At 51.3% G+C, this 14,059-nt stretch overlaps 1 protein-coding gene across 2 annotated transcripts in view; it reads left to right on the forward strand.

Moving 5' to 3' along the window:
- The first annotated feature begins 1,650 nt into the window (after window positions 1–1,650).
- The window catches only part of Megf11 (multiple EGF like domains 11), a 325,074-nt gene continuing 312,665 nt past the window's right edge, over window positions 1,651–14,059 (forward strand). For both annotated transcript variants that reach the window (XM_028752345.1, XM_028752347.1), the window contains exon 1: window positions 1,651–1,861. The gene's annotated coding sequence lies outside the window, so the exon portion shown is untranslated. The remainder of the gene's footprint in view (window positions 1,862–14,059) is intronic.

Below are 14,059 nucleotides of genomic sequence, written 5' to 3' on the forward strand. Positions count from 1 at the left end.
GTTTAATCCTCAGAGGGCTTTGTGGTGTGGTTAGCATTCCCGTTTTACAAGCAGAGAAACTGAGGCTAGAGGGACTAAGTGATCTTTCCACTGTCACGGTGAGTGGAGCTGGCCTCCCAGTGTGAGACTCACATCCCTTAGGGATATGGAGTTGGGGACTTTTTCAATGTCAAATTCGGTCTCCTCACTGCCAAGATGGGGAACTTCATGTATCTACTAGACGATTGGTCCCCCAAAGAAGGGCCTAGATCATCAGAGAAGTGGGTGGGGCAGGAAGCTCCCAGGGTGCAGAATTTAAGGAGGGACTCACCCTGGAAGGTGTGAGACTCCTCCTCAAGCTTTACTTCTGTGTTGTGAACAGAGAGGCCCTGGCATCTGTTGCCCTTTTAATCTGACATTCCAAGGTAAGAAACTGCTGAGTTGGTTGGGATGGAGTTTGGGGACCTGAAACCCCAATGTAGAAAGATCTCTGCTCATACCGTTCCTGCAGGGACACTCGCAGTTATTGGATAAACCTGGCCTGGTAGAAACCCGGTCTGGTGCTTCCAGAGCAGGGCTGCCTGTTGTGAGCCAATGGGAAAGGGGGCTTCTTCTCTTTTCTCAGAACCCCATTGGGCTGCAATGGGCAGATGACAGGAGATACTCCTGGGGGAAAAGCTTGTTCCTCAGGCTGCATGGGAGCCCGGGCAGAGCGGCTTGTTCCAAAGCCACAGACAATCTGTCTGCTTTAGTGGCGAAATTCTCCCTCCAGGAGCAGGCCACCTTTCCCAAGCGTGGAACTGCTCACTTCAAGGGAAGGAAACACCTCATCGTTCCCACTTCTGGCAAACAGGGAAGCAGGAGTGAGCCCCTCGCATCTTGGAGAGGAGTAGGGATTTCCTGTGACACTCTCAAAGGCCAGGTGTTCCCACCGCCAGGACTCACTACAAGCACTACGTGTGGCGTAGTCTAAGGTATAACATCGGACTGAAGTCTTCCAGGTGGCTCTGGGTGTAGTGCCAGGCCCCTGACACCCTCTCATTAACATGCACTCTCCTCTGCCCCCCACCCCCCATCGCATCCCGTGTTTGAAGACCTTGAAGTCTGCAAGAAGTCTGGTCTAAGCCCAGCCTTTGAAGTTGACCACACCATAGCAAGTTCTAGCTCTGAGGCCTGGATGTCTGCACTTTACCTGGTGCAGCTCAGAGCAGCTAGTTCTGCACATTGAATTATTTGCCTTTCTGGCTTTCCCTGGGTATCTGTCCTCAGCTTGTTAAAGGCTCAGTTTGGGAAACATTCCTCGTCCTCTTCCATCCTGGGCTGGCTTCCCCAGCTACAGCTTCTACAAAGAACAGGTGCAGAGGCCACGCTGATCACTGATCGGTCGGTCGGAAGAAAAAAAGGGGAGAAGGGAAGAGAAAGAGGAGACGCGAGGGGTTAAAAGGAAGAGATACAGAAAAGAGAGAGCCGGGAAAAACGGTAAAAGAGCGAAAACGGGTGGATGCAGAGTAGAGAAGTGAGAACAGAACAGAAGGAATTAAGGAAGGCAACCGGCAGAGAGAAAGCCAGGAAAAAGAGCGAGGGAACGCGCGCGATCGCAGGGTCTGAAAGGAGGTGGGAGGGAGAGGGAGAGCGGAGGGAGGAGGGAAGAGGGAGGGGCCGAGGGACGCAGGGGGTGGGGGCTGCCGTGGCAGCAGTCGCAGCGGCTCCAGCCTCCTGCTTGCTCACTCGTTCTCAGTGCCCGGAGCCGGCTGCCCGGCTCTGCCCCGCTCGGGGCGGTTAGCAGCTCCCGCTCCTGCCTGGGGACCTGAAGCCGCTCCGGCTCTGGGGGATAGGACCGCACGACTGGCTGGCCCAAGCCCTGGGCGCGCCGTGGAAGCAGGTAGATGGCTGGGTGGGGTCCGCGGGGACCCAGAGCCTCGGAGCACTGTGGGTGCATTGGGCCGGGGTGTGGGTTCCAGTCCAGGGGAGGGGGCTTTGCAGCGCCGCGACTAACTTTCCACCGGCTCCGTGGGTCCCCAGACTGCCCTGGCCAGGTCCGGGCTCTGGAAGGCGAGTTTGGCGAGGGGGCAGAAGGTGGATGGCTGGGCTTGCGGGGGCGCCCGGGGGGTCTATGGGAGACGCAGAGAGCCTCGGCTGGGCCAGGCGCGCGTCCTCCGGCCGCAGTCAGGACGCAGCGGCCGCCGCGCCTCCACGTGCGGGGGGAAGACCCAAGAGTAGCGGTGCGGGTGTCCGGAAGAAGGAACCTGCCAGCTCTGCACGAATCTGGGGTCTCTCGGCCCAAAGCCATTCTAGATGTGCGGGACCTTCGCCAGGCGCCGCGTCCTTCCCACCCGGGTCCCGACGCAGAGCAGCGGGGCCGCGCGCAGGTCCCCGCGGAGCCCAAGCCCAGCCGGTGCCACGCGCAACATGGACTCACTCTCTTATTTTCTTGATCCTGTCTACCCACTTTCACCGAGGGAATCCTGGACGCTTTGCAGTCCTGCGGGTCGTCCCTGACGACATGCCTCCGACCCTCGGCGGAGACCCCAACACCCAAAGTTAAAAGAGAAGCGAGTCCCTCCTCCTGCGCTCGTGGGTGGCTGTCCCGAAGTTCTTAACTTCTCTCCCAATCGCAGGCGATGGTGTTGTAGGTGGGGACACAGTGGTCCTGGTGGCAACCCTACGCAGACACTTTCCTCTAAGACTTGATTTAGTTTTTTAATTTTTATGGGGGAAAAAAGACTTAAAATAGGTAAAACCGTTCCTTCCCGGGATCAAGGTCGCGAGTGGGGCGGAGTCACCATCGGTCTGTAGTCTGGAAGTGCTGGGTCTCCGCCTGGCGGGTCCCAGAGCCTTCGAACCCCAGCTGGTTTTTCCTGGAACTGACTCCCACGCTCCATCCCACTGTCGTCGCGTCTCAGAATCCGTCCCTGTGAGTGCCTGCTGCGAGGCCAGCCGGCCTCCTTCCGGGCTGGCGGTGCTCTCGAGAAAAACCGGTCCAAGTGACTGGGATCAGATTCTCCCACGCCTGGTCCCTCCGGGAGCCTATAAAGCAGGGCCTCCCGCAGGTTGGAGGATGCTTACCTGGAGGTTAGGGCTCCTCGCCTTCCCAGCTCTCTGTGGCAAGGATACTTGTGCCCAGCGCATCCGCGCCCATCACTCTCCTGGGAGAAACTGGGGTTAATGTCCTGACCAGGTGGTGGCGCGCGGCAGGCGGCCGGGACCGTCCGAGCCTGCTCCGGATGGCGTTTTGGCTCCCAGAGTCGAGAGGCTGGGATTCTCCGACCCTCATCGCTTTCCAGCTTTCGGTCTTTGTTGGACTGCAAGCCGAAAAGATCTTTTGTGAGGTTTAGAAGTAGCAAAAAAAAAAAAAAAAAAAAAAAAAGCTGGGGGTCTTTGCAGAGAGGATCACCTACCGGCCATCGCCCCTGCCCTGAAGGTTGGATCCAATGCCTCAGAGCATTGACATTAACCTCCTAGGATGTGGCACTTCTGTTCCTTTGGCGGATTTTACTGTGGCGTGCACCAAGCACCGGGCTCTTGCTGTTGCTAATACATTGTTTAAGCCCCTAGAAAACTGAAGCCTATAACTGCAGTCCTTCTCTTTCCTCCCATTCCAGGGATCAGCCTACTGAAGCCCAAAGAAGTGCAGGGACTCGCTTAGAGCTGGCTAAGGGAAAGTAATCCAGTCTTCCTGTCTAAAGGCTCAGCACCCTTCCTGACTCCCCCCCACTCCCCCTCCCCACCCTCCGCTGACTTCCACATTCTTAGCGTGAGGCAGGTACTCCCAGTTAGGCCACTGAAGGATGAAAAGGCTGGAGGACCAGGAGGTTCGAAGGTTAGAGGCAGGACAAGGTAACCGGCGTCTCCCAAGAGGAGCCGTGACTATTGTATGCCAAGTTTGTGTTTGCACTGTGTATGCTTTTAGGTACCAGGGACCTACCTCTACGGTGGCGTGAGGCACAGGTGAAGGGCACGACAGGGGTTGCCGTGTAGCCCCGAGTTCGGCAGACATTCTCAGCTGAAACCATTCCCGCAGGATCTAGAGTGAGCCTCGTACATTGCCGCGGGAGGAGAAGGGTTTCCCAAACCAAGGTTTTACCGCTAACCCCAGGCAGTGGAACCGTGGGTGGGCCGAGGAGAACTCAGGCTCAGCACTTGGCCTACAGGTCCGTAACCTCTGTGGAAGGGGAAGGCCAGCAGTTGTCTCTGAAGGCAGTGACCCGAGGGCCAGGGAGAAGCTGCGGAAGCGGTTACCGTTTTCTCTTGCTTCTTTTCCCCACGCCGCCTAGGTCTCACCGAGGCTTCATGCATCCCTTTGCTCCTGCCTACCTTCGCTTTTAGAAAGTGGGTGCTGGCAGATGAGATGGTCCAGCTGGGTAAGGGTGCTTGCAGCCAAGCCTGACAACTTGAGTTCAATGCTGGAGACTCACGTGGAAGGAGAGAGCAGATTCCCACAAAATTCGTCCTCCTGCCTTCACGTGCTTGCGGTGGTGTGCACCCTCCCTCCCTAAATACATAAACAAACAAGTGTAATAGAATCTAGGTGCTTGGCTACTCTGGGCTTTGTATGAACTGGGCATTTCCCCTCCTAGGGACATCTGGTCAACCCTTAGCTCTGCAGCAACTCCTTGGACCCAGGGACTTATGCAAGGATGGTCCCCAGCTGACACCCTAGGTCCTACCCTCCTATGCTTACAGTCTAGATGCAAGGAAGAGGTGCATACAGACCTCTGAAGAAAGATTGACAATGTAACAAATGACCCCAGCCTCACCTTAAGTGGTGACAAGATCTGAAACAGTTGGCTCTGAAGTTTGGAGTGTCAGCTGGTTGCCAGGGGTGACCCAGGCCAGCTGTATTGCTGACCTTATTTATATGTGGCACTGGAGAGCAGCCCTGAAGAGTTTCTGCTGGTCAGAGCATGGCAGGAGGGAGCTGATGCATGTTGGCAACCGTGATCTTGCTAGGTCTCCATAGAGACCGCTGCCAGGTGACTGTGTACCTCTGAAACTCCAGTACCCATGGTTGCTTGGTAAGCTCTGGAGCCCCACTATCCAGACCAGTAAGTGGAACCTCGAGTCTGTAGATTGGGATAGCTGTGCAGTCATGAGGACCTGAGTTCAAGTCCCGGAACCCTCCCAAAAGGCTGCATACAGTGGTGTGCCCTTTGTAATCCCAGGGCTGGGGAGGATCCCTGGGACTCACTAGACAGACAGACAGTCTAGCCTAATGAATGAGTCCCAGGTCCCAGTGAGAGGCCCGGCTTCAAAACCAAGGTGACAGCTCTTGATGACACCTGAGGTTGACCCCAGCCCTCCCCGCATGCATTCACGCACCTGCACGTGCATATGCACACACGCACACACATGGAATAAATACACAATAAGAACTGGAGCCCTTCTGTCTGTGAGTCTGAAGGGGCCAAACTTCTGCAGGGGAAGGGCTTTATATAGCAAGACAGCTCCTTGGGCCCACTCTCAGCTGTAGGGTCCGGTGGGCCTGGGGTGGCCTTACTAATTGTCCTTTCTCTCCAGCTCTCCACCATGCTGATGCCCTCACTGTGAGAACCACACTTTAGGTGTGGGCAATGGAGAAAATGAACTGATTTTCTTGGAGACTCTACTGGAGTGGAGGCTGGGACAAGGCTGTGATTTAGCACCAGGGACTCCCAGGACGAGCTTATAGGCGGTCCCATCCCCCCCCAACCCCCAGGTGGCCGTAGAATTAAAAGAATATTTTATCTTCATCAGCACACACACAGAGAATATATTGTCATGTAATTAGGGAATAAATAGGTGTCTTGTGTTGGCTGTAGACTCTGTGCCCTGTGGCTCTGTGGGGGTTTATTAGAGTGGTGTTATAATTGAGAAGGTGCCATCCACTCCCCGAGCCCCTCATGAAACTTGCATGGTCAGGGTAGCTATTGTCCAGAAAGGTGTGTCTTCTTCATTTAAAGGGAAGGCAGTGGGTTGGGGAGGTGGGTCGGATGGCAGACTGCCTGGTGTAGCTTGTTCAAACCTAGCACTGAACAACCCGGGTGTGGTGGCACAGGCCTCTAATTTCAGCACACCAGGGAGTTCAAGGTCATCCTCCACTAAGCCACAAGTTCTAGGAGAACCTGAGCTGAGCGAGACCCTGTCTCCACATCAAGGAAGAGAGGGAGGGTGAGAAGAAGAGAAGGAAGGAAGAAGGAAGGAAAACGAAGGAAGGAAAAAGAAGGAAGGAAAAAGAAGGAAGGGAGGAAGGAAAGACAGGAGAGAGCAAGATACTAGCTATGCTTTGACAGTTGTCATGCAAGGTGTTCTTAGGGAACAAAGGGGGGAGAAAAAGAAAGAAAGAAAGAAAGAAAGAAAGAAAGAAAGAAGAGAGAAAGAAAGAAAGGAGGAAAAGAAAACAAGAAACAGCTTGTGGGAACAGAGCAATGCTTTGAGGCATCTGCAGTACATGTTCTGTTTGTTGACATCGTCTGTCTGTCTGTCTGTCTGTCTGTCTGTCTGACTTGGAGCAGAATCTCAGCAGGAGGGGGAGCCTGTTCCACACACCGATGAGGTCCATCTACCATGCGTGTTAATTAGGGCCCTAAAGAAAAGAATCATATAGCAGAATTGTTCTCCCTAAATGCTGGTATTTTTCATCTGGATTCTATTTATTGATTATTTTACAGTCGAGAAGGAACAGCAATCCATGTTTATTTCTCTTGCTTTCTTTCTTTCTTTTTTTTTTAATAACAAATAAAGCTAGCTGCAGTAATTATGCAGTTGAAACATGTTGTTCTGGAGCATGAGGGCTGGAATTCATTCAGCCCGAGTCAAATTATTTGGGTGAGACCTAATTGAGAAAGACATTTTCAAGAACAAGTATTTAGGAATTGGAACTTGTGCTGATGGCCTCTCCCGGCTGGTGTGAGTACCTTGCGTGTATCTTGATCCTTGGAGGTGGAGGATGAGGAGGGAGGACCATGGTCAGAATTTGAGGCAGAAACTTTGGATCTGCCAGGCCCAGAGACGGCGAGGAAGGGGAGACTCAAGATCAAATGTAGATCAAATCTTTATTGAACGCCCAACCTTGGGGTAGGCTCAGTGAGGGTGGGGAGTAGGACTGGCATATCTCATTTATCATCGGTAGCAGCTCAGGTAGCTATAGAGACAAGAGCCCTTGACTGGAGTGGGTGTCAGAGCAGCAATGGAAGACCTGAACTCTCCGATTGAGAACAATGAGGGACTCAGTACCTCCTATAACAAGAGATCTAGGCTATTTTCTGCTCCAAGGTTGTTTCTTTCAGTGGCTTGGCTGCATCATTGAAGATCCAGATACTTTTCACCCTTCGTTCTCAAGGTCACAAAATGGCTGCAGTGGCTCCAAATGTTTTCGTTCTCAGAATCATGTACAGTGGCAAAGGCAGGGAGGTGAACCTTTTCCCAGGTTCTGATTAAACTTTGCCTCTTGTCTTCTTGGCTGAACTTGAGTCCGGTACCGTGCCTCAGCAAAGCAGAGGCAAGGGGAAGAGATGTTCAGTTTGTCTAGAACAATCTCAATGGGCTATTGAGTCTCAGACAGGAACAAAATTGGAAAGGATCAGAAGCATCAAGCTACAGAGAGCTTAAGACCTGGATTTGAATCCTCTCTACTCTGTTTAAACCTCATGACTCTGGGGAAAGTATTTTTAACCTTCTGTGCCTCAGTTTTACTCATCTATATAATGGGATTGATTAGGAAGCTAAATCTGAGTTGGCCCAATGACTACATTTGACCAGTACAAGGCAAGTAGAGGGTTTGAAGGTTTGACTTTGAACATCAGGGAATATATAGCCGAATTCAGGAGATATATGTGGATTCTACCATATCCATCATAGATATTCAGGAGACAGAAGCAGAGGAGGCAAGATAGCCAGAAAAGCAACCATAGCAGAAAACCAGGGTGTCAGAGGGAGCCACAGCAGTCATGGCAAGCTTCCCAGAGGTGGCAGAAATTAGGGCGATTCCAAGACTCTGGCACTGAAGTCAAGGGAAGTTGAAAGCTCTGTCTGCCTGGTTTATTCTTTTTCAGTGGCTTCATAGAACAAATGAGGCTAAAATAGGATCTTCTCGTGCGACCACAGAAACTGCCTTGAGACAGGGTCTTATAGATCCCAGGTTCCCTGTGTAGCCGGGGATGACCTCCCGAGTGCTGGGATTACAGGCAAGTATCATCTCGTGGAGTTTATGTGGTTTGGGGGCTTCTTTCATGTTGGGTGAGTGCTCTACCCACCGAGCCACAAACCCAGGAGAGTGGTTGATGGTGCCTGTGGGGTAGGTGCCACCATTGTGGGTCAGAGGCAGCTCCTGCTGCTCCCTCACAGTGCTGGACTCCCGGCTTCAGTGCTTGCTGGTTCTCAGTATTGACCTCTTAAGCTATCTCTCACATTATATCATCATCATCATCATCACCACCACCACCACCATCATCATCCTCCTCCTCCTCATCTTCGCTGTGGGGGTTTGGTGTGTGTAGTTTTGACACGGAGCCCCATATAGCCCAGGCTGACCTCAAATTCACTGGTGGATGAGGATGACCTTGAACTGTTAATCCTGATGTTACATCCTCTTGAGTGCTGGGGATTCCAGGAGTATTACATGACCCTGGCTTGGATAATATTAGCAGTGTTTGATGCCTGGCTACCATCATGGAATCTGATAGCATCCATTCCTCAGGTAGACGTTGTGGCTTCTTTGTTTTCGTGGGTTATATTCTCAGTGCCTGCACCTGACTTTAGCAGAGCTTTTTGCAACCCCATGACCCCTTCACTCCCTCCCCAATGTCTAAGCACAACCTTTTATCTTTACTGTTTTTCTTGGATATGACTCCCTGGCCTGAGAAAACTCCCGAGGCATTCTGGGGGGTGACGCCAGCCTCCTACTCTGTCACCCTGCGGTGTAGGGATGGGTATGTGGAAGGACTTTCTTTCTAGAACAGTCTGAGGGACTTTGTTAAGGAGACGGTGTGGATGTTAGTGCAGAAGTGGCCGTGGGTTCAGAATCCACGCTATGAGCCCATTGTGCAGCTCTGGGGCCACTGTCAAGCAGCTGGGGGAATTTTCTATCTTTCTCCTTTGAGATCTTTCTGAAGTAGGCTTACATGGACCTTTCAGTCACAGGATGAGGTGTAAGCTTCCCATATAGATGTTTGGGTTTCTCACAGTCTGCCTTGTCTTATCTTTTTCCTCCCCTGCTAAGCCTCTTCTTACCTGTCCCCATGTCCTCACCTCCCCTGCTAGGTCTCTACCCACCTCACCTCCGGGCTTCTCTTTATCTCACCTCTAAGCCTCTTTGCCGTGGCAGTAAGTCCTGCCCTTCTCTGGGTTTTCTGAAGAGCCCCTCCCTTTAAGGCCTGCTTCAAGCTGTATCCTCATTAGAGCTTCCCTAAGTGCTGATGCCTACAGTGATCTCGTATTGACCTCTCCTTCCCCGAAGTGTAGCGATTACTGCCCGCACCACAAATCCCACGTTTAGTGAGACACTGCTGGTGTCCTTATTCAGCATTATTTCGGGGTGCTCCTCATCTTCTCCCAGCTGGATCCTAAACCCACTGAGATCCAAGATGAGATAGGCTGGCTCCTTGTTGGTGGCTAACACTGTGGCCGTTAGGCGGCAGTGGTGGGGGTTGAACCAGGGCCTCGTGCACACAGGACAATTCAATGGATATTTGATTTATTGAGACAGGGTCTCACGCAGCACGGACTGGACTTGAACTAGCTGTGTGGCCACAGATGACCTTGAACTCCTGACTGCTGGGATTACAGGCATGCGTCACCAGGCCTGGCTCTCAGTGGGTATTTATTGAATTCATAAACCAGAGGAATAGATAGAAAAAAACCTGTTTTTTTTTTTCACTCAACCTCAATTGAAGGGGCTAATTTTAACGAATGCTTCCTGTATGTGGAACATTACTTTAGGCAGTTTACCTTGTAATTGTCTCTCAAGGGTTCAGGGAGCAGAGGTGGCCAGCAGGGGGCGCTGGGGGCAGCACGGGGCTGGCTTTCATCTATTTACACTCAAGTATCTTGTGGACACTCTTGCCATTCCTGGTTTGCCGGTTTCTGGTCTCACACTGCTCTGCTTCCTTTGTAAATCCCCAGAACTTTAAACTACTTACTTCAGACTGCCAGCTTTCCCCTCAACACTTTATTTGAGGCAGAAAAGGCGGTGAGGCCAGTGGACCAGGAGGACAAGACTGAATAAGGATTCTCAGAGCCACCGATGGCTTCAGATGACAGCGGACAGGGTGGGAGCTTCTCTGAGGTACTAGGCACATAAGGTGTTTTGCACAGGAGGGTGTGGGCTACGGCCTCCATAGGGCACCATAGCTTAGTAAGCACTTGGATTGGAGGTAGGCTCTAAACCTGGGTTTCCTCCTTAAACAGAGTATAAGAGGAGTTGTCACCCAGACTCAACACCTAGCCCCCAGGTGCGTGCAAACATGAACACACATTTGAATAAAAGAAGCAGGGTCTTGGAAAGTTCAAATGACAGGCCCGAACTGGATGCCTAACTCAGATGGTAACCTTCTAGGGCCTTCTGAGGGAGGGGCTTCATGGGATACCTTCCACAGGCTGCTTTGGAGTTGGTTTTGTGGATCTGTTTTCCTGTTCCAGCAACCTGCCCTTCCCCGGCCTGGCCTGCCTGCTTTATCACCGGAGCTTAAAATAAATACAATAAATATAAACACCCCCAAACTTTTTCTTTCCTGCAGAGGATGAGCAATAATTTGCATATGCAAATAAATGGCATGTCAGCCCCATGAATATTAATTTGGAAAGGGAGTCTGAGGCTCTGAACTACACTCAGAGCCAGCGAGCTGGCATTTCGTAGCCCCTCGGGTACTCACTGATAATCAGGCCTCATGTTTTAAGGCTGCCCCTTCCATCCTGGGCTCTCCTCACACCTAAAGTAGTTACGGGGCAGATGGAAAGGGTCTTGAATAGCCAGGCTTGGGGATCTCTGGGTGGTGGGTGAGCTTCACTCTGGGTCTTTTTCTAAGCTTGTCTTGCTCCCTTGACTGGAGACCAGGGCTCAGCTGCCCTTCTAGTGAGTCACCAGGGACAGGACACAGTTCCAGGGAACACCATGGGGTGAATGCCAGGAAGTCTACAAGGTGTGAGAGGGACAAAGCCTCCAGAGCTGCCCTGTTCTGCCTCTCGTAGGTAACTAGGGACACAGAGACCTGGACGGGTGGTGACTTCCCAGAATGACTCCATGCTTTATGGCAGGGAGCAAGAAAAGCTTATTCATTCTTTGCTCTGAAAAGCACATTTCTTTTTGTGTGTGGAGGAGCACGTGGGCTGGGTGGCATTTCAAGTTTGTATACTTTTGGGGAAAGAGTCATTCTCTTCTGTGAACAGTCACCCAGGGACAGGTGGCTTCTAAAAACCCTGTCTTGTATCCCATTTGGAAATCATTTCTTTCCTCCCTCAGACTTCCAAATTAGATTATCCACTGAGCAGAATTAACAAGTACTCTCAGCCTAGACGTTGACAGAGCAGGATGGGAAAAAGACCCAAGTGCCTCCGAGGACTATAAAGGGTGAAAACCTGCTGGCCAGGCCATCAGGCAAGGAACTGCAAGGCATCCCTCAGTCCTGCTAGAACTGGGAAGGTTCTGGGGCAGCTGGACAGAGAGAAATGCTATAACATTTGGTGTCATCGAAAATGGGGGTAGGGGTGGGGGCTTGAGCTGAGGCTATGGGTCAGTAAGAAAGGGCTTGCCTAGCATGCAGTCTCTAGACCTGCATAATACCAGGGGTTGCAGGCACACCTGTAATCTCAGCACATGGGAAGTGGAGGAAGGACTGGGAGTTTAAGATTATCCTGGCTTACTTTTTTTTTTTTTAAGCTACTGTGTTTTAGGTTTGGCATAGTTGTGTGCTGTAATCACAGCACCCAGAAGGCTGAGTCAGGGGACCTTAACTTTGAGGCCAGCCTTGGGAAGACCTTGTCTCTTAAAAAAGAAACCTGTCTTGGGCTGTGATGAGCTCCAGGGTAGAGGGCATACACCAAGCCTGGGCTCTCCGTCACTGCAAACATAGTTAATTCTTTCTCTTTGCTGTTGCTTTTGGGGCATTAAGTCTTCATCTTTGCTTTTTTTTTTTTTAATATTTTGAGACAGGGTCCTATGGAGCTCACTGTGGCTTCAGACTCCTATGGAGACTGGCCTTGGTGTTTCTGTCTGTACCTTCCAAGTATCAGGATTATAGGCATACAATATCACGCCTGGCTCAGCTCAGCTTTGGGGCTCCTCCTTTTCCTTGTCCATGAATATTAAATAATCAACCCCTCTCATTCTCCCCCCCCTCCTCCTTTTTGGAGACAGGGTTTCTCTGTATAGCCGTGGCTGTCCTGGAACTCACCCTGTAGACCAGGCTGGCCTCGAACTCAGAAATCCACCTGTCTCTGCCTCCCAAGTGCTGGGATTAAAGGCATGCACCACTGCCACCACTGCCTGGCACCAGCCCTTCTTCTTCTTCTTTTTTCTTTCTTTCTTTCTTTTTTGTTTTAAAGATTTATTTATTTATATGAGCACACTGTAGCTCTCTTCAGACACACCAGAAGAGGGCATCAGATCTCATTACAGATGGTTGTAAGCCACCATGCGGTTGCTGGGAATTGAACTCAGGACCTCTGGAAGAGCAGTCAGTGCTCTTAACCGCTGAGCCATCTCTCCAGTCCCCAGCCCTACTTCTTATGGTTCCTTTGTGGGTTCAAGTTCCCAGGCCATATTGGTCAAGCTTTCCAGACAGACCTGCTTGAGTACTCTGTAGGTGTATATTCGGGTATCTGACTCTCCTCGTGGGTCTTTTCGGGTGCTGGTGTCTCTTTCTGTGTTGTGTTTTCTATGAATATGTACCTCTTACCTGTTTCTGAGCAGTGTCGAGGAAAGGGGTGTGTCTTCATGGTGTGACTTTGAGTTTTGTTTTTTTCTGCAAGTGGCTGCATCTCTGAGTGTCAGCACCCTCATGTCTGCGTGCACACACTGAAGGCCCAGTATGGACAGATCTTGCCAGGGTTGGGTAGCCTAGTGCATAGACCACCCTGGGGCCTGGAGCCTCTAAGGTCTTCCTTAGAGGAAGATGTCCCCTGCTCTTCCATCCCTGGACAAGTCTCTCAGAGTCCCCAGGGCACTTGCTAATTGCCCTCTGTCTCTCCTCTCTATCTCCCTCTAGAGGTGTTCTGGGCTTGGGAAGCTGCTACTGCGGCGGTTGTATAGCCCTAGGTCATTTGCATTTGTGTTTGCATCTCATTTGCATGGTCCATACAGACTCACTTTCAGTTCCGCAGTTCTCAAGGTAAAATGTAGTTGCTTTCCCTGAAGGTCATTTTAATAAGCCTTTTTAGCGCTCTCTCTCTCTCTCTCTCTCTCTCTCTCTCTTTCTTTCTTTCTTTCTTTTTTTTCTGGTTCAGGCTTTTTTTTTTTTTTTACAGGATTTAGGGAAAGGGGGCAGGCAGAAAGACACCCAGAAACCATTGCTTTTCTCTCAGTTCCTGCAGCTGTCAGGTAAAGTCCCCGAGTCTGCAGGTGGAGGTCCTGGGCTTTGGGAGAACAGTGAAGGGGAGATATTCTCTTGAGGCATGTCTAGGCAATGGCCAGTCCAGCCTGCATCTGTCTCCTGTTCCTCTAGTTCCTGGGCTCAAGGATCTGCAGAAGGGAAGCTTCCCTGCTGCCGGGAGTCTGAGCTAGCCTTGGAGAACAGAGAGGATGATGTGTATGCACTTTTCCTTTCCTTTAAAGCCCCTAACTCGTAAGCGGTCCTCTTATGTCACAAACGGCACCCGGAAGCTTCCTCAGGACGGCTACACCTGACCAGCATGTTCACCACAGCCCAGCGCCAGGTGCTATGTTCCCTCTGTGGATGTGGATTGCAGTCCTTGTTCCTCTGCTTCTCATTAACTCTGTGTGTGTGTTCATGTATGTTTGCATGTGTGTGTGCATATGCTTGAGTATTGCTCTTAATTGCTCTCTGTCTATTTGTCTGTCTGTCTACCTATTTATCTACCTATCTACTACCTACCTATCTTTCTCTATCTATCTATCTATCTATCTATCTATCTATCTATCTATCTATCT

Source organism: Grammomys surdaster, unplaced genomic scaffold (assembly GCF_004785775.1).
Source record: "Grammomys surdaster isolate TR1022 unplaced genomic scaffold, NIH_TR_1.0 125896, whole genome shotgun sequence".
Taxonomy (NCBI): Eukaryota; Metazoa; Chordata; class Mammalia; order Rodentia; family Muridae; genus Grammomys; species Grammomys surdaster.